Source organism: Silurus meridionalis, chromosome 16, assembly GCF_014805685.1.
Source record: "Silurus meridionalis isolate SWU-2019-XX chromosome 16, ASM1480568v1, whole genome shotgun sequence".
NCBI classification, from domain to species: domain Eukaryota; kingdom Metazoa; phylum Chordata; class Actinopteri; order Siluriformes; family Siluridae; genus Silurus; species Silurus meridionalis.
The window spans coordinates 6,538,790-6,566,289 of record NC_060899.1 but is presented as its reverse complement, the minus strand read 5'-3'; the positions used below and the strand labels follow the sequence as shown (position 1 = coordinate 6,566,289).

Genomic DNA, 27,500 nt, shown 5'->3' with positions numbered 1-27,500 from the left:
GCCAGCTATCATTTTCCAGCTCATTTCCACTAGTTATTGTACAGTTTAACCACAGCTACATGAGTAATTATGGTAATTAGGGCAGTTAGGCAGCTGTACACACATACCACACATGCCTACATCTGTTACCAGATTCTGGATGACTTCTGTCAGCCTAACTACATCTATGATAGTTGAATGCATACGCTGTGCACCGAATGCAGAAAGCATAGTTCCTGTAACAGCAATAAATGTGTAATGCAAGAAAATTGGAGCCATGCACAGAACACAGCATAGCTAGGAGAGAATGTGGACAGTAGTGTAAGGCAGCATGTGTTGTGTTGTGTGTAGTATGTGGGCGTGGCAACACTCATCTACTGGGATTAACTCCTGCCCTCACTCTCTAGATTACTAACAATACCCTGCTGGCTGAAACTCTGCAGGTTTCATAATAGTGTGTTGCTCAACGCGTTGACTCTGATGTGTTTTCGTGTGTGTATGTGTATATGTGTGTAAGTAGATGTGTACACATACAGCACACAGAGAAGATGATAAAAAAGTGTCCGCAAGGCGTAATCACCTCTCACCATCCACCAGTCACCAGGACAGGGGACTTGTGATGGATCACCTTTGTGTGTGTGTGTGTGTGTGTGTGTGTGTGTGTGTGTGTGTGTGTGTGTGTGAGAGTTTGTGCGTGCCTGCTGATGTGGAGGCTTGATGGATCAGTTCAGTAACAAAGCGTAGCAATGACACTGCAGTCTGCATTAGCGCTGGAATCCATCAGAGACACACAGGCTTAAATCTGTGTGTGAAAGTGATTCGTTCGTTTAGATTCACAAACTGTGTATAAATGACAATGAATGATATTTGGTTCGAATAAAGCTCCACAAAATATATCGGACCTCTATCATGCTTCTGTATATCATTTAATAATCAATTACTCCACAGTTTCCTTTACCATGACCTTTTACAGCTTAACGTGATTGAGCTACTAATAACTGTGTGTGATTGAGTGTGTATATTGCATATATACACTTGCATCTCCAAGCTTAGCTTTTCACATTGCCTCGTGAATAAACTGCAGTACCTAGAGGCAATTTTTTACACTGCTTTTGAGAAAGTTGTTTACAGCTGCTTTCTTGCCTTTGCCGACAACCATTAGATTTGGGCACAACCTGTGCTGCCGGCGTCATCTCTACAGCCTGTGTAACTAGGCAACAGTGTGAACACACACTGAGGGACAAGAGATCCAGCCCCGACACACCCATGTGTGTAATTACAGAGAGGTTTAATGAAATTTATGTGTTTGTAAATGTTTTGTTTTTTCTCAGTCCAGAGTTTAAAATGAATTGAATTTAAGCAACAGGCCAGTGTTTTCCAACCTAATCTCTAACCACTTCATCAGTATGTGAGATTACCACAGACCATAATTGAAAACACGTTTCCCTGTGCTGAGCCATTTAATCTAAAGACAATTAAAATGGAAAAACAAACATTTAATTCCTCCCTTATAATAGAAGCCAGAGGGCAGTCGATAAATATTTATGGGAAACAAACACATTAGGTAAATGTTCCATGGATTCTTCAGTCACATTTATTTCAATTAAGGTAACATCATTTATCCTTTCAAAAAAACGATTGGTTTTTGTTCGAGGGATCGGATTGGATTTTATTATTTACCAAAAAAATAAATAGTGCCTTTCTAATTCCTGTCCTGCTCTAGTGTCATCCATTCTCACATTTCATTATGACAATTACAGTTTTTTATTTGTGTCGTATAGTCACATGAAATCATTTTTAACAGAATAAAACCCCTGGTTGTCAGTTTTGTGCACCATGGGCCATTTGTAATGACTTGTGAAAAGGTCGCCCTCAGTGAGAAAGAGACCATAGTGTTCCACCCCCTTCTGCTCAGGATGTCCAAAAACAAGCTGAGGCTCAGCTGCGAACCTGAGAATGTTGGGTAAGTGAGCTTTATCAAAACCAGTCGCCTTCATTTTTGATCATTTTCAAAGCCAAAATTTAAATCCATTACACTGTATATTGCCAAAAGTAACAAAAAGTCCATTAAAAGTAATGCTATTTTATTTGGCTAATATTAAATCAGTTAATCTACTGAACAGGATTCAGCAATTATACTGTCACATAAATACACAGTGAATACATTAATTCTGAAATCTTTTCTCTAGTATTCTTTTCTTAAGTGGAAATGAGTCCTTGACTTTTGGCTAGTAATGTGATAGTGCTCCTAATTACATGTTTTTCAACATTGCCAAAGTCTAGTGACATATTAAGCAGAGAGTCTTTTCTTTCTCCACTGCAAAATCAAATAAGTTTTTTTTCCATTTGGCATGGAAATTATATATGCTCACCGATGGCTTTCTGAAAAGAGTCTTCTTATTAACAGTGCATATACAGAATGGAGATAATGTTAGCTATCTATACATAGCTTAAAAGCAGGTTCAGGTGATGCAGCTGGACAGTTCTCAGCAACTCAGGTTACTTAATTTCATACTATAATTGACCAGAAGTCATGTTTTTTTTTAGATCATCCTTGCCCAGATAGGTGCAAACCACTAATTAAACATGTATTTATAGTTAATATTGAGCCAATGAGAAATACCATGTTATACAAGTGTTAATTCGCAGTACTTGGATGTTTGCAGTCTACCTAAATGTATCTTTTCACACATGGAATGTTATTCAATTTAAATCCTAGACAATGGCAATTGCATACACAGTATAACAATGGTAGATAGGGATTAGGCTGCAAAAAATACACTGGAATATTCAGAATAGGAAAAACAAGGAATAGGAATAGAGGGTGAAATAAAGCTCTTGCTAAAGTATGAAAGGAAACAGCTTACCTGAGAAGGGCAGCAGTCGGTCTGCAGTCCGTGTGCAGCTGTGTGGCACTTTATGCAAGCTTGCAAATCTGTTTCAGGAAAAACAACAATGAGACCGAATTAACCCAATATGCATGCATGCATACATACATATATACATACAGTACATACATACATACATACACACAATAATGCTGCCGACTGACTCCTGAACAGCAACATGGATGTTAAATTAGGTATTAACGATGTAAAAGTGTGTAAGCACAGACATATGTAGATACACAGAGGCACACAGCTGCATTTAATCTCTTTATATGAATTTCAGAAGAGTTGCTGATGTAAAGCTTTGAACACATACATTAGGAATGCACCATATATCACTGAATGACCTTCACCCAGAGCACCAATCAAACGTCAGCAACATAAATCAAGTGTGTGTGTGTGTGTGTGTGTGTGTGTGTGTGTGTGTGTGTGTGAGTGTGTGTGTGTGTGTGTGTGTGTGTGTGTGTGTGTGTGTGTGTGTGTGTGTGTGTGATCTTCTCTGTCTCACATTAAATTTCCCTCAATTTACTCAAGTATCTTTCCACACAGAATAGATCAGAGAGAACTCATCAAAGAGCTACTATTAGGATAAATCAGACAGGGAAGGCTGAGAAAAAGCACAGCATGCACACACAACCAACACACAATATTTTTTTCCCCTTAGACTCTCAGAATGCAGACAGAACAGGGTGTGATAGTCTCCTCTCTGTAGCCAAAGTAGGTCTTAGTTAAATATGCATGAAGAAGGTGACAAGGTCCACTTACTTCAATCTGATTCACAGAGTCTCTTTCCCTCAGCAAGGTGACATAAAGTTCTGCACATATAATTAATGAACTCAATGAATATGGATTGCAGAGCTCTGCTGGGCAGGTGAAGGGTATTTCACTATAGATAACACACATTTCCATTTTTCTGAACACTGGATAAAGGGTGGATTAAAGAACTCACACGTGGCACTTAAACCTGCCCACGGTGCTGGACTGAGTATGAGTAACGGAATTTTTTTTTTTTTTTCGCCAGTAGCACATCTGTTCACTATGCCTCACCTTCGTCCTGTAAAGTCCTTGAAAATGCCAGTCACATTTTATGTCAAGTGTCTTGTTAAGGGATCGTAAAATTGAGCGGAAATACAGCATAAAAAGAGGTGTTTTGAGGGCATCATGTTTACGAGTGAGAATAGCAACACCTGCATCTGCAGACATATAGACCACCATTCTTAACCACAAATGATAATCAGTTACACATAAACACACACATGCACACTGACACCCCACTACACCCTCATTTACAATACAATAAATAATTAAAAATACAAAACAATACATAATTAGCCTTTGTTTGCAGTAGTGTCTGTGTTTTGTAATAGATGAAAAATTTTTCAACAGGGCTACCTTATAGGTTAAAACTGTTGATTCAATAAATAATATACATTATTTTCTCATTTGTTTACATCTGAATAAGCAATAAAGACCAAATACCCAAGTAAATTGGTGAGAATCAAACACCTGTTTGAGATCTATCTCCACTGTCCATTCACAATCTTAATTCACAATCCTCCATTCACAATTCTGAAAGGGTAGAAAATATCTTAAAAAGTTGAATAGGCAGTATATAACTCTATTTAAAATTCGAAAAACAAAGATGTAATAAATTAATGTAATTAAGAAATAATAATAAAACCCAATTGACCACAGTACAATGTTGTCATAATTGTCAAGTGATGTTATGTTTATCTGTTGGCTGCTGACCTTAACTACAGTTTATGGTATTGGATGTAATGAAAGTTTTATTATACTTAAAATCATCCGAGTTGCAAAGGAAAATGTGTTATAAATTGGTATTTAGGATATATATTTTAGCAGCTACTCAGTAAGCTAACTAATGGATGAGAAGGTTAAACCTGTTGCAGTTGATATGGTCAGCTGATATAATTAAAGCTATGCTGCTTTATTAGGGGCAGGTGTTTAAATGCAAATGCTGGATTCTTGGTGCAAATGGCGAATCAGACAAATCTAAAAGTTATGCAAGGGTCCTGGCGAGCAATGGACGGACTAGACAAGGCTGAGGAAATGAGCAAAGATTTAAATCTAGAAGAGCATGCCCCAAAAGACAAAGGTTGTGATGAGTCAGTACTGAGATATTTTAAAATAAATGAGGTTTGAGGAAAATGTGGTGAATTGGTGATTTGTACCAAGAGTGTGTGTGTCTGTGAGTGTGGCAACTGCAGAATTACAAAATATTTCAAATATCCTGCTGTTTTGAACCCTGAATATTATTACATGAAAAATATCTACTGAAATTCTTTACAAATTCTTTAGAATTAATAAGATTTGAACAATTTAGCACAGAAAACAACTTAAGAAAAAGCATTTCTAGCAGTGATGATCCTACACAGAGAATTCTTAAGACTTATAGCATTCACTACCCTCTGCACAAATCTCTCTTTTCACTTATAGGGCATATGTGTAACAGATCCAATAGCTTTTAATTATTGCTCTGGGATCAGCTCGTTTTACTGCTCTAGCTGTAATCCTACCCAGTGCAGAAGAAAGCAAAACCCTGAAGTGGCATTGCCTCAGCATTACCTGAGAACAGCATGTATTACATTGAGCAACAGTAATTACCTGCTCAGCAACCTGAATCAAAAGAAAAAAAAAAAACAATGACCACAGGAGGAGTCCAGACATGCAGCTATGGCATCAATGTATCCCTCCCATCCACACCTTCCATTTCCTGCTCTTCTAACACTCCCACTGTTTCACATTTCCTACGCCTATGTCTCACTGCTGGCATGCATAATGCAGGTAAGAGCTTCATGGCCCAGACAGCAAGAACAAGTATGACATGTTGGATTTATTAGATCATCTTTGCATCTCACAGTATTTTCTTTCTTCAGTTTTATTTTGAGAAAATATTATTTGTTTTTATACATTTCAGCCATAAGTATATGAGCAGATGTTCATGAATGCTGCATAAGCATTACATAGAGTGTTTATAAAACAGAAAGGATAAATGGTTTCAGAGTGTGTGAGATGACATGACAGATGATACTTGATTTTCTTTGTATATGAAAGAGAAATAAACCTCAATGATCATAATGTCTAGATGTTTGCAAGTTGATTGCTACTGTAAATGAATAGCTATTTATTCCCTTTTGAGTAATACCCCAGGCATCTATGAAACATCATTTTCATTTTTTTAGCTGACATCATGCAGTGTTGTACATGCTGACATAGTGTTATAAATGCTGATATAGTGTTATTCTTTTACTTTGAGGACATGATATGCATACATTCTGCTGATTTTAAACCCTCAAAATAAAAGTTGTAATTCCACATGTGGTTACTTCATTTACAAATGCTATAGTGGGGGGAAAAAATACATCAAATACATGAAATAAAAATATATATACTTATTTAATATTTTATTCCCGAATTTGTTTGCACTGACTATGAAATGGATTTTACGTATCCTTTATATCTATCCTGACTATATATTGTATCCCGACTTGCACTAATGTAGCTTTGACAGGATTGAGTAACTCAGACTCTAATTTCAAGAAAAAGAAGATGAAACATTTATTGAACATGGATTTACAAAAAGAAATTATGCAAATACGAAATGATGAAACAAAAGGAAAATGATGGTTCTTTTTTGCGAGCTTCTATCTATCTGTAGCTGTATTCAACACTCTTGCGCACATTAAGTAAGGGATAAAGCACAATAGGTTGTTGTGGTACAAGTGAAATAACACAATTCAGGCAGTTAATTTGGAAATACAGGGTGATAATAATAACTCCGCTTCACTTTTTGGCATGGCATGGGATTGTTTTCCTAGAACGTACCCCTTTGGGTTTTAATTTAAAGTGAATGTGGCAGCAGAAATGAGACACACCCTTGCAATACCTCCTGTTTAGTTGGAAAAGGTTTGACAGGAATTATATGATCACCCTTTCAACCACACTGGAGTAAGTACAATGGATATTTTCTCTTAGTCAGATAAGCTACCGAAACTGCATATTACTGAAACAGTATTTTTTTTTTTATTTACAGTTGTTCTTTCACATATCACTAATGGAGTCAGATTCATGTGCAAATGACTTATTAAACAAAATACAAGAAAATGTACAGATGTACAGATAAAAGGGAAATTGTGTACTGTTAAAAGAATACAATAATTGCTATTGTAATAAACAAAAAAGCTTTAGTTATAGTTAGATTTTTGGGTATCAGGTTTAGACAGACAGACAGACAGACAGACAGACAGACAGACAGACAGACAGATAGATAGACAGATAGATAGATAGATAGATAGATAGATAGATAGATAGATAGATAGATAGATAGATAGATAGATAGATAGATAGATAGATAGATAGATAGATTAGATTAAAACTTTGTGCAAAATGTTGTTATTTTATTGTGGATTTGGAAAGAGTAAAAAGAGTCTCATGTTGAGCAGCTCTCATTTATTGTGACTACTGTGAACGCTTTGCTAATTGCTTTCAGTGAGCCATGAAAAATTACGTTCAAAAACATTACCACATGTTTTTTTGTCACTCCAATTAGCATCATTGTGGCTTGCTGTTGACCTCGTTCTTCTTTCTTGAAACCTGGGATCTAGTAACTAAGGGCATATTTTGTGAGCTAGAGAAGCTTTTTTTGCTCGGTGGCATGAAAACTGGACTCAGGATTAGTAAACCTTCTGAACAGAAAGATCAATTTAAATCTATTAAAGAAAAAAAAATGGCTCGGTAAAGCCATACAGGGATAAAATGCTAATTGACATTTCAACAGTAGCCTCTCTTCGCCATTATATATATCACAACAATAGTATGTGAAGAGTTACAATGAACAAACTGAAGGAATAATACAGTAAGCCTGAGATTTCACTGTAGATGTCAAGCTGCTGGTTCTATGGTGAAGATTTTGCTCTGGAGGATTTCCAGCAATTTCTTCTCATTCACAGATGTTATCCCGTAGCCACAGACCTTCCTGGTCCACTAATGATGTCTCCAGTGTCTGTCCAAGACTTTTATCCTGTTGTGCCTCCAGAAAGAGCACCTTCACTCCAGCATCCTGCTCCTAACCCTGTTCTTTTTAAAAAAAACACCCAATATAGTGGGTCCCACAAGAACTCAGAGCTCACACAAACAAGCCTTATACTCCAGAGGAACATCACTCATGGGAACAAGATTATTACAGCCTTGTTCTCTGTGCATGGTTCTTACAGCAAAGACACCATTTTTGTATATGTTCTTTTATTGAAATAATCTACAGAACATTACTCGAGGTTAATCTTGTTTCCATTTCAAAATGATGTGGAGTGGTTTGTGTGTCTGTGTTACTGCCGAATATAAAACAGAAGTGAGGAATTAGCTGAAACAAATACATCTTTGTTTATTTCTTTAATTGTGGAGTGCTGAGACACAGCGAGGAAGAGATGTGCCAGCTTCAGGCAAAAGTACGAATGTGATTTGAAGTGAAACTCATTAGACTACAGATTAGTGTGTGTTTGTTTGTGTTTGTGAAATAGACAGAGAGAGAGAGAGAGAGAGAGAGAGAGAGAGAGAGAGAGAGAGAGAGAGAGAGAAAGAGAAAGATAGAGTGAAAAAAGAGAGGTGTTTATTTTTTTTACAGACCATAAGCAGCAATGTCAAAGCATCTGCCCAGAATGTCAATTAAAAAAACACTCTTCTTGCTCTCTTCTTCTTTCTCACTTACACAAACACACACACACACACACACACACACACACACACACACACACACACACACACTGATTTTCTCATATTATTCTTTTTCCCAAGTGTGCAAGCTCAGTATAATGAAGTCATTAAACTTTGCATAAAACTAAACAAAAAATTAATTCAAAGCACACATATTATTCACAGTGAGAGAAAACTCATGATATCCCCAAGTCTTTTTCTTCTATCCTCATTTTTTTTTAGACATGCTGGGTGTGTGAATGACATCCACAGAACTAAAAGGTTTTTGCTGAATGCAAAAAAAAAGTTAGACAGTAGATAAAATATAATGTTGAAGATTTTTTTCCCTGCTACTCAATTCTCTCTCATGTATTCAGATTACACAATAAAAAATACACAGATGCCCTCAGCACTCTAAAACTAAAGAATTGCTCAGTTTATGTAACTCGAAGGTATAAACAGATTTAAGCACTTGTTCTAAATGTGTGATACGGTGTGATAGGAAGGAAGAAATGTGGGACAAAGACTTAGTGTGAGAAAATGGGAAAAAATGTTTGGCATTCTGTACATCTGAGAAACTTGCATGAAGAAAAAAGAGGTGAGAATTACTGTAGATGCAGTCTCTTATATCATGGATATTCTATCTGTGACACATCAGGTGTATTTTTGTGCTTGAATGATCAAATGTAATTGCAACTTCCCCAAGATGAAGGTAAATAACCAGTGTATTATTATTATTATTATTATTATTATTATTATTATTATTATTATTATTATTATTATTGATGCTATCATAATTAATCTTTGGTAAATGATTTATCCTGGTCATGAATATGTAGTCTGTCCTGTTTGGAGAATTCACCTTGAGGTGGACGTCACTCCATTGTGAGAAACCATGTAAACTTGTTCACTCATTTATTCATGGTTTATAAGCACCAGTTCTTTTTGGAGGAATTGGCACATTGGTTTGTATATTGTTTAGCCATTATTATTTTTAATAAACAATTATTCAAAAAAGACTTGTCACCAACTGAGCTTTATGAAGAGTTTATGAAGATCATGTTGTTGTTTTCTTGCCAATATTGTGCTTTATAAGGATTGTTTTTGTTGGAGTATGTGTTGCTAGTTGTGCTAGCTAACAGAAAGCTAAACCTATTTTACTTGTAAACTATATGTGTTTAATATGATTAGATCTTTCTTGCCTTTGTTAGATATTGACTCATGTATGTCTCAATTCCCAATCCCAACCATGTTCCAGATCACTGCAGGCCCTACAACTTACAGACTAATTTAAGTAAATTATTAAGTAGAGAGCTGAGTATCTGACTGTGATTCACAGTAAATATTTGCAGAAATGAGACATAATAAAGTGAGGTTGGACAGTCAGACAGAAAGTGAGGTATCTGCTCATATCAGGGTAATTATGTGATAGGTGTGACATGGTTTAGCTGATTGGCTTCTCAAAACGAAGTGAAAATGCCTTGGCAAGATTTGATCGCTGCATTGAGCCAAGTGGTTTTATGCTTCATTTCCCCTCACAGAGCGCATTTTTACACTTCCATCCATCTTTTTATATTGCCGACCCCATTCCCCCACCACCAGTATGCAAACCCATCAGTGAGGCTTCTCTAATACTTTCGTTTAACACTGAATCTAGAGATTCTATTTACCATGCATTAAACTCACAGCTACTTTTAGCCTCTTTATTATATTAAGTCTGTAAAACAAATAATTATTGGTTTTATTTTTTTCTCTTCAAAATACCGCTACTTTATTAGTTTAAAAGTCCAATTTGGGTTCAAAAAGGTAAATTTTATTTGTTTTACTGTTCACTAAAGTAATGTTGACTGTGAGCTTCATGATGAATCACTTTCACTTTTCGGTGAGTGAGAGACAAAAAGAAAAAAAAGAGCATGATTGAGAGTGAGCAACAGGAATGTCACTGATTATCTTACAGATAATGACATTTACAAGTCAACAGTTTCTGCAGTGCTTGCAGTACAAAACAAATAAATGTAAATACATACTAGGTCTATGTGTTATCAGTTTTAGTAGAAGCTGTGCACTGAATAAGTCAGTTAATTGAAACTTGATATAACTTCAGATTATTTTTCATATCTTACATATGCTAAATGTAATATGCATTAGAGAGGTTTGCAAACATTTATCATATCGCCTCAACTGATGGGACAAACAAATTTAGTGCTGTAGGTAATACATTTCAAATTCCATTTAGTCAAAAGCAAGTGAAGAATATAAGCTTTATTATAAGTAAAGCTCAGACTTCCACAGGATATTATAAAATATCTATTTTTAAGGTAGTGATTCGATTTTTGATGATGCCACTGAATCTGCCATGATGCAACACAATATTATATGATTAGATTTAGCAGGCTTTGATCGATATGTGGCCAGTTTTGTTAAAAATCTGGATTAGGCCTACTGGTAATTCACGGACGATGATAATGTAGAGAAGGACTATTTTAAGCAATGGAGGTATAGTCATATCACCATGCTAGACTATTTACACATTTAATTTAATTTTTTTTTTTTTTTGCATGTCAGTTTTTTCCAATAATACATTTAGAACAAAACACAATCTATAACCAGATTAATTTCAGTCATTGCCTATATATCCAATCGTCTTTTTTCCTTTATCCTTACATTGCTTATTATTGCTACATATCGATATCTGGTATAGAACCTAATAGTGTGGAACGACTCAATGCTATGTGATAATTATTGTTGGTCTCCAATAGATATTTACTAACATGTCATTGTTACATGTCTAAGTAACCCCAGAGAACAGATTACTTCTTTTTATACTCCTTTTCTGAAAAAAAAAATTCTATTTTTACACCCGAAAGAAGAATAATAAGTTTGGATATCACAGTGACTGAAAATATAAAAAAATCCTACAGTTAATGGCAGTGTTCACTGAAAGTGTTGCTGACGCATTCACATCCTAATGCCTGTATGACAGAACGATATATTTTTTCAATTTAACAAACCTACAAAATACAAGACTTGCTATTTTTTTATGCTACAAATGTTTTTTTTTTTCTCACTTACACAAAGGAGTGATGCATATTACATAGAAATGCATGTACATCTCACAGTCCAATTTTTATATGGTGTAACTGTAGATGCAGAGCAAAAATTTGGAAAAAATGGCATGGTCAAAAGGCATTAAAAATAGAGAACCAGCCCATCTCTCACTGCACAGACAAATTCATCAATTCACTACTCTCCTGGGAGACAAGTCCTTTCTACAATGCAGGTCTGCGAAAAAGCCTGTTACAATAAATAATAATAACATTCATTTCATAAGCATTGATTTACAAAACACCTGCCAACACAAAAAAAAAGACAGAAAAAGAAAAAAAAACCTTCTCTCTGATGCAAGCAGAAATGTTTGCCACCTCTGGGAGTCATGGATTTTTAATAATAGACATTTTTTATGAGAAGCTGAAAGTCAGTCATCACTTTTAAATACTAGTAGCCTGGTAATGACTGGAGGGGTGAACGAGGGCTTTAGTGTCTGCTGAGTCAGATCTGCTGCCCTGTGGGCCTCATACACACAACACACACACATACATACAAGCAAAATTAAAAACAGACAGAAAGAAGAGGTTGGTTAAACTGTGAGTAAAGTAAAATAAGGAAATAGTGAGATGGATGGATAGACAAGGCACAAGAAGATGAAAGACTACAAGGTATATAATGAAAAAGAAAGATGTAATTAATTTACGCATCAAATATGTAGACCTGCAAAAGGTGAGAGAGTTGGAAAGAAAGACTGAGAGGCAGATATCATGTTTCTACTAAGTACATTTCTGCTATTTATGTATGTGCTTTCAGCAGGCATTCTGCATTGAGTGCACTGCAAGCAATTTTTAGCTGGCTAATAAGATAAACTGATTATATATCATCCTGTGGTGGTAGATGTGTGTCTATGTTTGTGGTTTCCATCCAAGCCAGACCTTTATTCACTTCCCAGTGTAAAAAGAGATTCCTTTGATACATTTAAACTAAGCTACAATACAGACACCAAAAATCTGACAGCACAGGAGGAAGTAATGAAAAAACATGACAAACTCTTCATTTTTCCTCATGACTTGTGGCCTCCAGAGTGGGAGATAATAGACATGTGGGATTGCTGACATCTTTCTTTCCGGACTATAAGGAAAGAAATATGTGGCGTGCCAAATTTAAGAATAGAAATACACATCCTCAGCAACCTCCAGCATTTGTAATCAGAAGGAGCAGTATACAATATACATTACATTGTTATTAGCACAATTCCTGTACCTTTTTTTTTATTGATTCGATCATACACTGAAGTAAAAAATCACTCTTTTTCAGAGCACGCTATTTGAGCAGTAAAGTGAGTAAATGGTTTATTCCTAGTCTGAATAACAGGAACAAATGAAAATCTGTGGATTATTTGAAATTAACTGTACATCAAGTTGTAGGTAGCGAGGTGTCTAACAGATTTTTAAAGACTTTCATTCAGTTTAAATTGCATTCAAGGTTTCATTAAAACAGACATCTTTTTAAAAGTCCATCTGGCATCGGAAATGGAAGGACGACATCATATCAGAGCAAACAGATGGCTTCCTAACCAGTGCTGTTTGTTCTCTGTATGTAATTATAGATGGCTTTAAATTTTAATCATATTGTTGTTCTCCCGTGGCTCAGCTACTTAGATTCAGCCTGCTCTGTTGCACTGGTGGCCTGTTAAGGCTCAAAGTCAATAGTACCAATCAATATCTAATTAATGATACTCAGGTAAGCATAGGAAATACCTCCACTTTCACATTTCCACCAATATGAATCTGAGTTTGAATAAATGTTTTTATACAGCAGGTATGAATATATATGAGTCTGTCCTGGCATAACTGCTGCTTGAGATATTAAAAAGATTAGGCTTCTATTTGCTGTATGAGGCTTGTTGTTCATGAAGCTGGTGGGTAGAATAACACCACTACCATTCCTCAGAATGGCACATTAGTCGCATTCACTATAGGACAATACATATAGGACAATACATGTATTGTACATGAATACATCCATGCACTTACAAGGACACAATAGACACATAACAAATGTGCGCAAACCATCAGAATGTTCAAGTTGCTGTAGAAAGCACAGTGACTTCGAAGCAAAGTAAGTGGGGTTTAAATAGAACGGGCATTCTATAATGCATCACATATAGAAAAGCTTGGGGGTGCTTTCAGTTGGTTTTAAAAAATGACTTTGTCCTGAAGGTTTGTAGGTGATTTGTGTCACTAGTATCAAACAGCAGAACTGTCTTTGTAGTCTTTGTGTAGTATATTTTTACTTGGAAAATTTAGTAGGTAACTCTCAGGGATTTAGCGTGACAAAAATCTAAATCCAAAAATAAAGAATTGGTTTTGCCTGATAGAAATTTCCTGTCATTGTTCCACTGTGAGGAACCCATTTTAAGAAAAATGTTTCAGTCAAAGGTCTATACATTGCACAACAATTGTTCCATTCTTTTGTTTTGTGATGAAACCCACCTACCTTGGATCAAGAGGCCTTCCACGATCTGAGAAACACAGGAAGCCCTGGAGATGGCTCAAAGATCAATAACAACTCTAAAACTATCAGGATCAGCTACACCTGAGGCTCCGAAAGGGGAAAAAAATCGCTCCTGTGCCGATCGATACTATGCATCAAACAAACTTCTGTTTTTTACATTGATCTTTCCCTGCCTGCGCTTTGTCAACTCCCACAATTTCATACTCCAAGCTTCAATGCAATTATGCTGAAATGAGCTCCCAAATCACTGACTAAAAAGAAAAGAACTATAAGAAAGAGGAAAACAATGACAATATGTTCAACTTTTTGACTTTTTTTGTGCTTCGATTATTTTTCATTCTTCTGCACTAAATTTAAATTTCTACTTTAAAGCACCATCTTGGAAGACTTTAATTTACTTCTTTAAATGGAGGCTCAAAAAAAGAACATTTAATGATTGTTTGCCTGTAAACGCTGTCAGTAATGTGGTGAACCGTGATAGCATACTGGCATCATGTCATCACATTCCCATCGTAGTGGAATGGTGCGTGTGACAGAGGGTGGAACAACAAAGAGCTCAGGAGGGGGAAAGAAAAGCATGCATAATTTGATCGTAAATGTCGATTACAGAGGATTTTCAGTGTAGTAAAAATTAATTCATTTTTTTCCAAAGTCTCTCTTTTTTTGCTTGTAGTATGAATTTTCCATATATTTCACAAATTGATTCTCAGTCATGCCCATCTTCATCATACAACAGACTTGACAAAATGAAAGAAAATATACTTTACACCTTACACTAGGAAAAATCCTAAGAGGATGTTTGATTGTTCTGGGAGTACTATTAAAGGATCTATGAAGAAACAGAGTTCCTCTTTCACAAAAGGCTCCAGAAGAACCAGAAGAAAGTATTACATTGGCATTACAAGCCTTTGAGCTATTAGGAAGTTTACAAGTGTGGCAACACTCATTAAAGCAACCAACACTCGTTAAAGCAGGCATCAGTGATACAAGACCTGCAAGACCAATTTCCCCTCGTGTATTTAGCTCTCTGTGGCAACTAATAGTTATTCCACGCCATTCTATTTCAATACGTTGTTCCTGGATTTTCCTAGTTCCTCATTAAATCCTTAACCTTTCTGTTTTATGTGTATTATAGTAAACTTGTTGGATCATTGCTCTCTGTGATAAACAATTACAAAAATTACTAAAAGATTAATATTTTTCCAGGGCATTCTCCACTTACCTTATCCTCTTTCAGTTCACATCTTTCCAAAGCTTCTTGCTCAAAAAAAAACAACCTTTACACTACAATAGTGCCATTATATACCATCATGACGCAGGAAATGCTAGAGCAGGTGTGGGCTTATTGCTGCATATAATTCATATCAGGGAACTAAGCAATGCCCATACTAATGACATTTAGAGAATTAATTAATTATGCTGGATCACATAATATCTCTTTACCTATATAAGTCTTGCTGTTTGATCTACATGCAGAACATTATTTACTCATGTTAGTAATGGTTATTGCAAATATATCACAAAGATAGCAAATTAAGACCCAAATACACCTGTCTGGATTATGCTCTGCCTCTTTTATAAATCCATTTGGAAGAAGTTGTCAAATAAAAACATTTCAAAAGAGAAAGAGTGATTTTAAGCCCCTAAGAAAGATAAAGATAAGATTAATCCCATCACCCCCCTTCTCAATGTCATGGCCACTGTTGTTACCATGGCGACAGGCAAAGCCTCTGATGGATGGTTGGTTTCCTCCCATCGTGCCCCTGCGCGATGCTGTAACAATGACAAATGACACATAAGGTAACAAATCTCTACTTGTCCCTACGGCAACAGAGCACGGAAAAACACAAACCACACTTTCAGGACGGGTCATGGCCCCTCCTCTTATCACAGCATCTATTGCTGCACAGCAACACACACACACACACACACACACACACACACACACACACACACACACATATGTCTAAACACTGATAAATGCAAATGCTACAGTGGAATGCGACGAGTGCTGCAAGGGAACATTTGGAAATGCAGGAAAATTTACACAAGCTCAAAATAATCAGTTATTCATATCCTTGCGAGGTCAACTAAGTACTTACCAGCAAATAAAACATGCCCCGTATGCATGCATGCACTAAGGTATCTATGCATTTTATGTATGTATTGTATTGTATTAATTTTAATGTGTGTCTGTATGTATGCATAACAGAGAACCAAGAACCACGCCTCCCTCCAAGGCTCACACTCTCACTCAGCCTCTCCCTGCTACTAATCAGCTACACCTGTCCTCCTCAGACTAATCACCTACACGTTCCCCATTTACCTGTCCCCTTTATAAGGTTTCTATTCCCCTTCACGCAAGTTTGGATCTACCAGTTACGACCATAAGTCACCTAGACTTCCTACCTCTCTGGTTCTCATCCTCATGTGCTTCCATGCTTCCAGGCTTCCATGCTTCCATGCTGCCTTTGCTTCCATGCTCCTGGCTATGCTTCTAAGGAGCCCTCAGTTAAGTGTGCTATTTTGTTCTAGTCACTTTTCAAACTCTTGTGTGTGTATTGTGGACAAAGAAAACTTTGTATTACTCCCAGTTTCTGACGCTTGGTCTATCTGTGAAAATGTATGCATGGATAGATGGACAGATGGACGGATGGATGGATAGATGAATGGATGGATGGATGGATGGATGGACAGATGGACGGATGGATGGATGGATGGGTGGATGGATGGATGGATGGGCTATATAGAAAATTCCAAAATTTCAAAAGTTTCCAAAAAAAACCCCAGCAATTTAAGCAAATTCACATTTATTTCAGTTGTCTATAGAAAGTCCTCTGACAGAGTATGATGTGAAACCTATAGAGATTTCTCCTTACACAGTCTTAGAAACATTTCTACCATTATTACTGAAGTACAATACAGTTACTCCTGGTGAATATATAAACCCTGTCATTGCCATACCCATTACTTTCACTGACACAGGCACACACTGAAAAGAATGGTATTTTGGATAAGGTTTCTTCTAAATATAATCTGTAGGAACAGAACACTTTATTCGCTATGCTTGTATCTTGGTATTTAACACATTAAAATGTCTTTATAATGCACACGTCTAAGACCAAGCACAGATTCTTGTTATGACTTTAATAACCGAACATGATTGCTAATTACTATCGGATTGACAGCTTTAATTCACACATTCTACAAGCTCCCACACATCTTTTCTTTTTCTAGAGATCTTTATTTAAATGCCCCTGAATTGAAAAATGTCATTTTAAAAGATGAGCGACTGATTCTAATTATACTGTTTCGTGTGTGGGTAAAAATTGTTAACTTAATGTGAAAGTCATATTATTTACTTGAAACAGAGATTTTCTTAGGACATCTGGAGGAAAGAAATTGCACGTGAATTAGTGATGTCAACATATAAACTCCATGACTTTGGGCCTGCATTTCGAGGATGATTATTTTTATTGTTACTGTACACTTTCCAACCAGTAGCCTGTTTCCACTTATATCATGACAAAAAACAACCTGTAAGAGTGAGAGGTAACACATGCGTTCACTGTGGTTTGTAAAACCAGCCACATCTTTTTGCACTGCTGCTTATTCTTTTTAGTATAGCAACAGTTGGTAGAAAGTGCTATTTGCTATCTTCCACATACAGGTTACAGAAGCCCACATTTGGTTAATGCCATTCCGACTGATAAGGAAGACAGTAATGCTACCTTAAACTCCTGCTCATGTATAATTCTTGCACCATAAGGATTCAATCTCCTGATCTCCCAGTGATCGAATGAGCATTTTTTCCTTTTCCGAATCCACTCTGAATTCTTAAGTTACATTATTCCACTGACTATGAATTCACCAAGTCCCAGATGATGGAGGACAAACCTTAAAGCAGGTCACCTCAGCAAGACAAAAAACAAAATAAAACAGAACGACAGGCAGATTGAACCTGATGTTCCATTAGCGAAGTCTGCTGGGAAATCAGAATGCCAGCTTTTTTGGAACACATAGTTTCCCATGAGAGAAAGCAAAAACGATAGAGAGAGATAGAGAGAGTGCTTCCTATAATTCCTCCCTTCCATCTCCTCTGTATATATTCATGTAACTTTCATTCTCCCATATCTTTTTTTCATTCTACAACTCCCCCTCTCTCTTTTTTCTTCTGTGTTCTTAGAAATCAATCTCTCTCACACAAATACACACATGCACACTGTTAACACTGTACAGTTCAAGGTTGACCTCCCATGACTGCAACTAGGGGATAGCTGGGAAGATTGAAACCATATGCAAGAGAAACAGTGTACATGGGTATGTGTGAGAGAAAAAGATCTTTATCACAGAATTTAGAAGGGGGGATAAAAAGTACTTGTCTTTGCACTAAGTGTCTGTGGAAGACAGTATATGGTAGTAAGATAGTAATAAATAAAGTATAAAATGGAGAAGGCATCTAACACCATCTCTTTTCTGTGTGAAAGATTTTAACCACAGTAGTCAAGTGACCAACAGGCAGGGTATCAACGGGTAAAAGTTAATTTACCTCTGGGTCAAAAGGAAGGATGGGAAAGGTTACCTAACAGTTTTGTAAACGATACAAACTGTATAGGCATCATGCATAGTTCTGTGCATATATAGAATGCCTTTATGATTGTTTGTAGTTTTCAAGGCAGAAATAATCTCCTTTAACTAAAGATACAAAAGCATCCAGCCCTGTTTCTGTGTCCGTATGAGAGAGAGACAGAGACTGATTACCTCAAAGAGCCCCCTCTCTGACCCCATGTCCCATTTTCAACCCCTTCTGTTCACCAGCTTTTGCCCTCATTCTTCCATTACCCCGTTTCATTTTTCACGTCTCTATTCTATCCTTTCACACAGTGTCTCCTCTTTCATACCACTCCCCCCCTCCATTTGGACAAATTGGTTTTGTCTTGTGTTTTTTTTTTTTTATATGTAAAGCCAGAAGGACCTGTTTCTGACACACTTGAAAATCAAACATCTTTACTGATGGGTGGAGGGATTAAGAATAAAAAAAAATAAATTTAAAACCACAGCTACTCCCCCTTGGCCAGCTGTCTATGTCATTTGTCTATCCCCTGTCACTCAGTTGTCAAGCCTTGGTTCGGCCCCTTAAAGGCTGATGGGAATTCCTTTGTATAGTGGATGCCGAGACTCTGGGCCTACGAAATAGTTCAGAATCATTCCATGCTACAAACCCAGTCAGAATCACAGAAGAGTGATGTGTTCACTCCTTTCATGTGATCCTCTTTTTTCAGTGTGGGTTTCGACTGTGGGCTCTGACAGGCAGTGATTGATTTCAGGTGCTGGTCAGTTCTGGCTTCCAATGCCATCATGAGAAGAAAAAAAAACACTGAAGTGAGATGCATTTACAATTCTCAATCAAAAGACCTCTATGTTCCCCCTCCTTCATGTCCCCTCCATCACCCCCGCCCCCAGGTCTGAATCAGGGTCTGACCAGAATACTGATGCCGTGGATTTGTGTGCTTCATTTGGACGAGCAGAATGACTTTCTGGCCCTCATCTTGCAGTGTTTTTTTTTCTCACTTTTTTCACAACCCTGCCAGTTCCCACTGTGCTGGGAGAGGCATGAGAAAAAGCAGGCCCAATTAGCAGAGCATGGGGCTTAGCAGGGGCCAGACAACTGTGCCACAAACAAATACACAGTTATACACCACTTGCACAAACACGCTCTCTCTCTCACACACACACACACACACGCACACACACACACACACAGAGAGAAGCACGTACACACGCACATACACATGTGCACACAAGGCCAGTAACTGACAAGTTCACTAAGAGCCACAGGGCAAAAACCATTGCAGGATTAGCAATAAGAAAAGAGCTTAGGGAGATCTTAAGCCCGGAATGTATGTCCCTTAGCTCAACTGCTAATGACAGTGTGGGAAAAACAGCTTGAGTTGATAGGATGATAGAGAGAGATAGGTAACATCTACTAAATAGAAGGAAAACGATCTACGATTTAGTCCAATTAAGATAAGAGCCAGCAGTCACTAGATGATCAGTGTCTACGTATAAAGACAGAAAAACATTTGCGAACATTATAGCTTGAATCGTGTAAAACTTATGAATTGGGTAAAAAGACCGTTAGTCATTACAGTTAGTAACCAGCAATAACATATTAGGTGAATGATTACAATTTGAAATTAAGCCATAAGTAGCAAAGAATTTTCCAATAAAATAATTGAAAAAGATATATTTGCTGTGGGAATTGTTTTTGATGGAATCCATATGTAAACAAACAGGGAAGGAAAATAGTGTGCTAGATGGAAGGTATCTCTCTCTCACTCTCTCTCTCTCATATACACACTTTCACTCACTCTCTGTTTTGCGGCAGTGAAAGACATTGCAGTGACATTGATAGGAGACACATGCTCTGAGATCACTCAACAGCCTGCCTGCAGCCACAAGCCTCCACTCTTTATCACACTCTCACTCTTATTGCTCTTCACTTTTCTTACTCACTTTGCTGCTCTCCCTCTTCCCACTGCTCCTCTAATACTCTCACTACTGTTATTTTCCTGTCTTATCCTTGCGTGTGTTTATCTTAATGTGTTCTTGCTATTCATTCTCTGCCTCTCGCTTGACATAATTCTCTCTGTGCAGAAGTAAGTTAGCGAGAATAGATTAAATTAACTCCCATCAAGCTGAAAGCAGACACATGCACAATGCAATATTAACAGGCTGGTACCCATGGGACTGTGTGTATGTGTGTGTGTGTGTCTGTGTGTGTCTGTGTGTGTTTGTCCTGATAAACATACAGCGGTACTTGTGAACCCTTTAGAATTTTCTATATTTTTTGCATAAAACATTATTGGATTTTCACAGTTACAAAAAAGTAGACAAAAATAACCACATTTAATAAATGAGACAAAAAAGTTATCCTTGGACCTTTTTAATTGAGAAAACGTTTTAGATATTTGTGAGTGGTAATAGTGTAAATCACTCCTTTTAGTATCTTGTGTGATCTCTTTGTTAAAAAAACAACAACTGTTGATTAATCATGCACAATGGCTTGGGTGAAGTTTAGCCCAATTCACAGTACAGAACAGCTTCAACTGGGATGTTGTTGGTTTTTGAACTGCTTGCTTTAAGTCCTACCTCAATTTTTCCATTTAAGGGCAAGAGTTTGACTTGGTCAAAAACAAATAAAAGCACATTTATTCTTTGTTATTCATTTTATAATAATTGTCATGCGTGGACCAAGAGTCAGAAACCGGAGTATGGTTAGACAGTTTATTAGTTTGAATACACAAGGCAGAGGGGCTTGAGGAAAAGCACAAACCAGAGAGTCGGTATAATCCGTAATGCGGGTAGAATCCGTAATGCAGGGATGATAGCCAGTGTGAACTGTAGATCGGACAGTGAGCGAGTGGAACTGGGCTCCTTATAAAGCGGAGAGTAGATTGGCGACAGGTGAAGGTGATTAGTAGAAGGGCTAGGCTGTGCGAGTGTGCTGAGTGTAGAAGGGAGGCGTGGCTGGTGGTCCCTCTGACAATAATGTGTTCTTAGGGTTGTTGTCTTGCTGCATTTTCTCTTGTAAATCAGATTACATGTTCTGTCCAGAATTCAGTGGTTTAATTCAAAGAGAAATAGGCTCAAAAAATTATACTGTACTGCCACCACCATGTTACACAGAGAGAATAAAATTTTGTAGTTCTCATAATAGGAAAGGTCTTCCTTTCTTCAAACTTAACACCTCTCATTCAACCAAAATGTTATTTTTCACAGTCACATCAATCTAAAAAACATTTTACTAATAGACTTCTGATGGATAGCAATGTTCTTTTTGGAGAACAGTGTTTTTTTTCTTGCAATTTCACCATGCACACTATTGCTGGGTATATTCCTCTTATTAACCTTAGGCAATGCGAGACAAAAACTTTAGCTGCATAAAAGTTACCCTTTTTTGTGACCTCACAGACTGGTTGAAAGGCTCATGCGGATGGGCATAAATAAATAAAAAATGCTCTTTGTTTGCTTCATGATACAGGATAGCTTCACATACTTTTGCCAGTCAAAAATAAGTAATATTAATAACTTGCCTTTTAACCATTTTGTCTAATATTTAGCAGTTTTGTAATGTTAAAATAATATAGTTTTGCTGTATATAAAATATTTTTTAAAAAGTGCAATGTGTCAATAATTATGCATATTAACTGATCTAAAGCCAATACTGCTATAAATTAATTTTTAAAACTACAGAAGGTTTATCTGAAAGTTAAGTTATGTCAACCGGAATTCTATCTGATTGAACTGAAACGTTTCAATACTCATCCGAGCCACATATTCAGTCACCTGAAAGACTAAGAATCTTCACAAACACAGAACCTGTTCAGTGTATGTTCCATGCTGTTTTAGCATTACTCCACAAAAAGGGAAGGAACTGGTAGTTTAGAAGACTACAACAACTTTAATTTGTTTCATGTAATAACAAGAGTTACACGAAAGTATCATGTGAACAAGTACAGTGGTCTCTACTTGGAGAGATGCGTTAAATATGGGGTCTTTAACTGTACACTTTAAATCTCAATACATGCTAAGAAATAGCAGTAAAGGAACATAACTGTGTCCTAAAGCAGAGCATGATTAAATAGTATGTGAAATGCCTTAATTACATTTTGTCAAGTGTGTGCATAAATGGGCAACTTTTAATCACATAATATGACTGGAAGACAGTGAAGCAACCAGTCAGTTTTGTAAGATGGTACATGTGGATTCATTCTGTATCCAACACAGCTGATGCCGCTAGGTTTTGAGTACCGATTTGCCTTCTGTGTCCTTTTGATGTTTAAGCAATGCAGAAATGCTGCAAGTCAAGCGTGCATAGCAGTGAAAATAAAACCTATAACTGTTCCAGAGAGCCCCCTCCACTATACTCTTTCAGCATGTTAGACATATATGCCCACAAACTGCTCGAGCATCCTGTGTCTCTAGTGAATAACAGAGCTGCTTTTGGTGCTCAGTAAGAGGAGCTGATGGTACTCAGGTGTCCTGAATATTGCCGCTGGTCTGTGAGGCAGGTTAAAAAAAGAAACTGCAAACCATTAGTGTGCCCTGAAGCTTTACACAATCTTCACAAGAATATACTGTGATGAATGCAGTACAGTGTTTAATAAAAAAAAAAAACCTTGTCCAATAAACCAGGTGTTTCTCAAAAAGCACAGTGATGTTCATTAATCAGTGCAATGCTTTACATCATGTTTACAAGCTTTAACTCCAGTATAGAGTATGTTTTCTATTAACTGCGCAGATAGACACATTCTTTAAAGAAGAGCATGCAGTTGGGATTGTGCACACCTCCTGGGTGTACACAGCTCTGGAAACAGTGATTGAGAGTGATGGGTATGATGGGATTGGAGTCTCGTGAATTGCCAGGCTGCCTCTTCCTTAAAGTGCTGAAATTGGTTCCAGGATCAACCTTGAGGGAGCCTAACGTTAATTCCATCTGTTCTCCTTCCTCTGCCTCTCCTTCTCTCCCTCCTTCTATAGCTGTCAATTGAATCCAGAGCTCTTTCAAACATCCAATTAGACCATACTGGACTGTTCCAGGGCAGATTTAATGAATGCTGGTTAAGCATTCTCAATGATAATCTCTCTTTTCCCAACTTCACTCCCATTCTTTTCATTCTCACTCTTTCACTCTTTCACTCTTTCTTTCTTTCTTTCTTTCTTTCTTTCTTTCTTTCTTTCTTTCTTTCTTTCTTTCTTGCTGCTGCATATGAAACAGAAAGTGAAAAATCTGGAGAGAAAAAGAGATTATGCAAGGTCTCGAGAAAGATAGGAGGATAAAAGCAGAGAAGGAAAGTATGACAGTGAAAGTGGGAGTGAGGGTGAGAGAGGAGACTGGAAATAACTTGGGCAAAAATCCAATCTCCCAGTCATGTAGTAACACTGATGGAACGTACTTACACGCAGACAGGACCCTATCAACACCCAAACAGAGTGGGGTCACACCGAACAAATGAGAAAAAGATGGAGAGGAGAAAAAAAGCGCACAAGGAAATGGAAAAAAAAATAAGAAGGATAGGCTGTTGTGTAGAAATCATGGCAAGAGGAAAGAAATAATTCCTGTTTGACCTTCACAAGTCATAGGCATTTAATACTAAAACTTCTTAATGGTTTAGAATTGAAAACATAAAATGTACAATATTCTCCAATCAGTTTTTTATTTGCCAAATGAATAACCAGTTCTGTATTGTGAGGCCAGACATAGGTTCTGTTGGTATTTGTTAGTAAATCTAGCATATAACTACGTTGCAATGATAATACTGTGGTTTCCTTTTCATAAGAGACAGATTTCAGAATCTTTCACTAACTGCTTTCTTTTTTTAGTCTTAGCCCAAGGGTTTCACTTGACATCACTTTCCAAATAAGCATGTCTAGGCAAGCCTGGTGCTGGACCACAGTCCTACAAATGCACATTTAAGAAAATAGTGCAAAATAGTGAAACTGCAGAAGAATCAGAGACATGTCTGTTTAGTCCTACATCCAACTTCTCCTACCACTTTTTTTAATAACCTGTCTCTTAAAGCTTGCACTTTATGAATAACCTTGGCAGCTTCTTTTATGTTTTTCTTTAAGTAAATAAAACGAATAAAAAAAACAACTGCTAACAAAATCATGATGTCACTACCTAATCTCCATGTTAGCCGATTTACAGATTTAGTATACTTGTTGTATCAGTAGCAGGTGCCCACGCAACATGCACATTATGTATGCATTTGGTGAAAACAGGAAATCAAAATGGGGTCAAAACATACATAAAAAGAAGCCATTAATGTTTCTGAAAATTCGATGATCCAAATTCTTTGATGCTTGCAAAATTAAACCGAAATGTTGGACGCCACATGACGGTTGTGGAGCAATTTTAATAATATTATATTCAGGTGTGTTCTGAACAACATTTTTCCGGTTGAGTGCATATCGTAACAAAATGAAATAAGCAGTTAGAAAAAGTCTTTATTTGCCACATACACTTTACAGCACAGTGAAATTCTTTTCTTTGCATATCCCAGCTTGTTAGATAACTGGGGTCAGAGCACAGGGTCAGCCATTATACAGCAGCCTGGAGCAAAGAGAGTTAAAGGCCTTGTTTAAGGTCCCAACAGTGGCAGTGCTGAGGCGGAAAGCCCTGACCTTCTGATAAGTAGCCCAGAAACTTAAATATTGAGCCAACATTGCCTCTGCTGTTGTCAATTCTTCCATTCCTTCCACGTCATCACTAAAATCATTAAAATGGTTGCAGTTCAGGGATCACCATTTTCATACCCATGCTATTAGCCCTTAATAATAACATTGAGCCAGAGTTGGTAGAGGTGAAATGTACAAGCCAAGCCTAGTACAGGAGGCCGGATTTATTGGTATATAGTAGGAGAAACATGAAGCAGAGTTCTTCACAACTTGGCAGAGTATAAATCAATGAAATCACTTATGCTTTATGTATATGTCATATATTGTAATGTCAAGGAACTTTAGTGCATGTTGCATTTAACCATGTGACTTTTTCCAAACAGAAGAAAAATGCCCTGGTTTGTTGACCAGTTGTCATTTATTTAGGAAATATGGAGGGAATGGTGATCTTGGAAATATTGAATGCAGCAGAACATTTTGTAGCCTTCTTGTATATCGGTGCCATAACACAATCCTTTTTCTGAGCTTAGCACCAAGCTCCTTTGACCTCATGGTTTTGTTTGGTGTTTTCTCGGATATGCATTTTAGCTGCTAGACCTTAAATAGAAATATGTGTTCCATTCCGAATCATGTCCAATCAATCTGTAAAAACATCCAAGAGATGATTTAGATAAATGGAATAAAAGTGCAAAGTTATCAAACATCTAGCTTTTGTAGGAAAATGGTAGCTCAGTAGTTAAGACTTTGGACTTCTAATCAAGGTCATGCATTCAAATCCCAAAACCACCAAGCTGCCACTGCTTCACCCTTGAGTAAGTCCCTTAACTCTGAACTGCTTATTACTCTCAACTCAAATGTATAAAAAAGTGAGATAATCGCAAGCTGCTCTGGATAAGGGCATCTGCCAAATGATACAAATGTAGATGCGAAAAGGATTAAAGTAATGATAGTTCAGAAGACAGCTATAGCCAGTAAGCAAACTCACATTGTGACTAAAATGATTAATCTCTTACCCTGTATAATATGACATGTGACAGGTAAGACATTGCCCTAAGGCAGAAGTTGCACTTTAAGTGACAGCTTTGTCTTCAGGTCACCCTGTAGGCCATACAATTTTGCTGTCATCATAGTAATGTAAACTTGTCTTTGTGCACACTTTGATATACATAATCACAATCTCCATTTCAAGGGTGAAATTACCTGGCAATCCTTCTGAGCAATCTCTAATGAAACATGAGCTGACAGGGAGGGTGAAGATCAATGCCCTTTTGTGTCTGTGTCATTGCTTTGCTTTGTGTAAGAACATGAATATGTAAAGGGAGACAGGCTTCAGAGCACCCAAATTTCTGTTATTTCCATCCATATGTAAGAAATGTAGCAATGTCAACATTCATTTTTAGTAAACAAACTAACACTAACACCTGGAGGTGTGAGCAATCCACAGGAATCATAAGATGTTAGATATGCAGACAGGGACATACACGTAAGGCTAATATGTCTAAGTGTTAAGATAAATCGGCATTACTTGTCAAATTTGTTATCAGATGACTTTTATTGCTATAATTTTAATTAAATTACTTATTAAATGCATAAAGATTTAGAATAACCACAATACATGCCAAGGGGTAAGATTTCCCAGAAGAGCTCAAGCTAAATTAAATACCAGCTTTTACAGTAAGACACTATAAAGTATATTACATTTTAAAATAATACATTTTAGTTGAAAAATATGTCATATTTATCTGATCCCTTTTTCTTGCATCAAAGTTGAAGAGTAACATTTGTTCTTTAAAGCCCTTTTTGCATTAATGTCTTTTTTTTAATCTAAATTCTACCCTTACTTGCTGTCCTTGACTCACCATTTAATGATGTTCAGTGTGTCAGTACCTGTTGAGTTTTCTGTTGCTTGTAATGCCAGTCGATGTGTTTGCATATAATGTGACGTGTTATGCAAATCACTGGCATGACACTATTCCTGCAAAGCTGTGTCATGTTGTTAAACACACAACAGTCACACAAGTTTTACGCACATTTACACAAAGTTATAATTTGGTGGCTATTAGTCATTGTTGTTATTATGAACAACATTTGTCAGATTTTGGAATAAATTGCATATATATATATATATATATATATATATATATATATATATATATATATATATATATATATATA

General features: G+C 36.8%; 1 protein-coding gene across 1 annotated transcript in view; it reads right to left on the bottom strand.

Annotated features, from left to right (window-relative positions):
* Positions 1-27,500, bottom strand: part of sulf2b (sulfatase 2b) — a 124,237-nt gene that overhangs the window by 89,568 nt on the left and 7,169 nt on the right. The window contains exon 2 of the mRNA XM_046869328.1: positions 2,847-2,914. The gene's annotated coding sequence lies outside the window, so the exon portion shown is untranslated. The remainder of the gene's footprint in view (positions 1-2,846; positions 2,915-27,500) is intronic.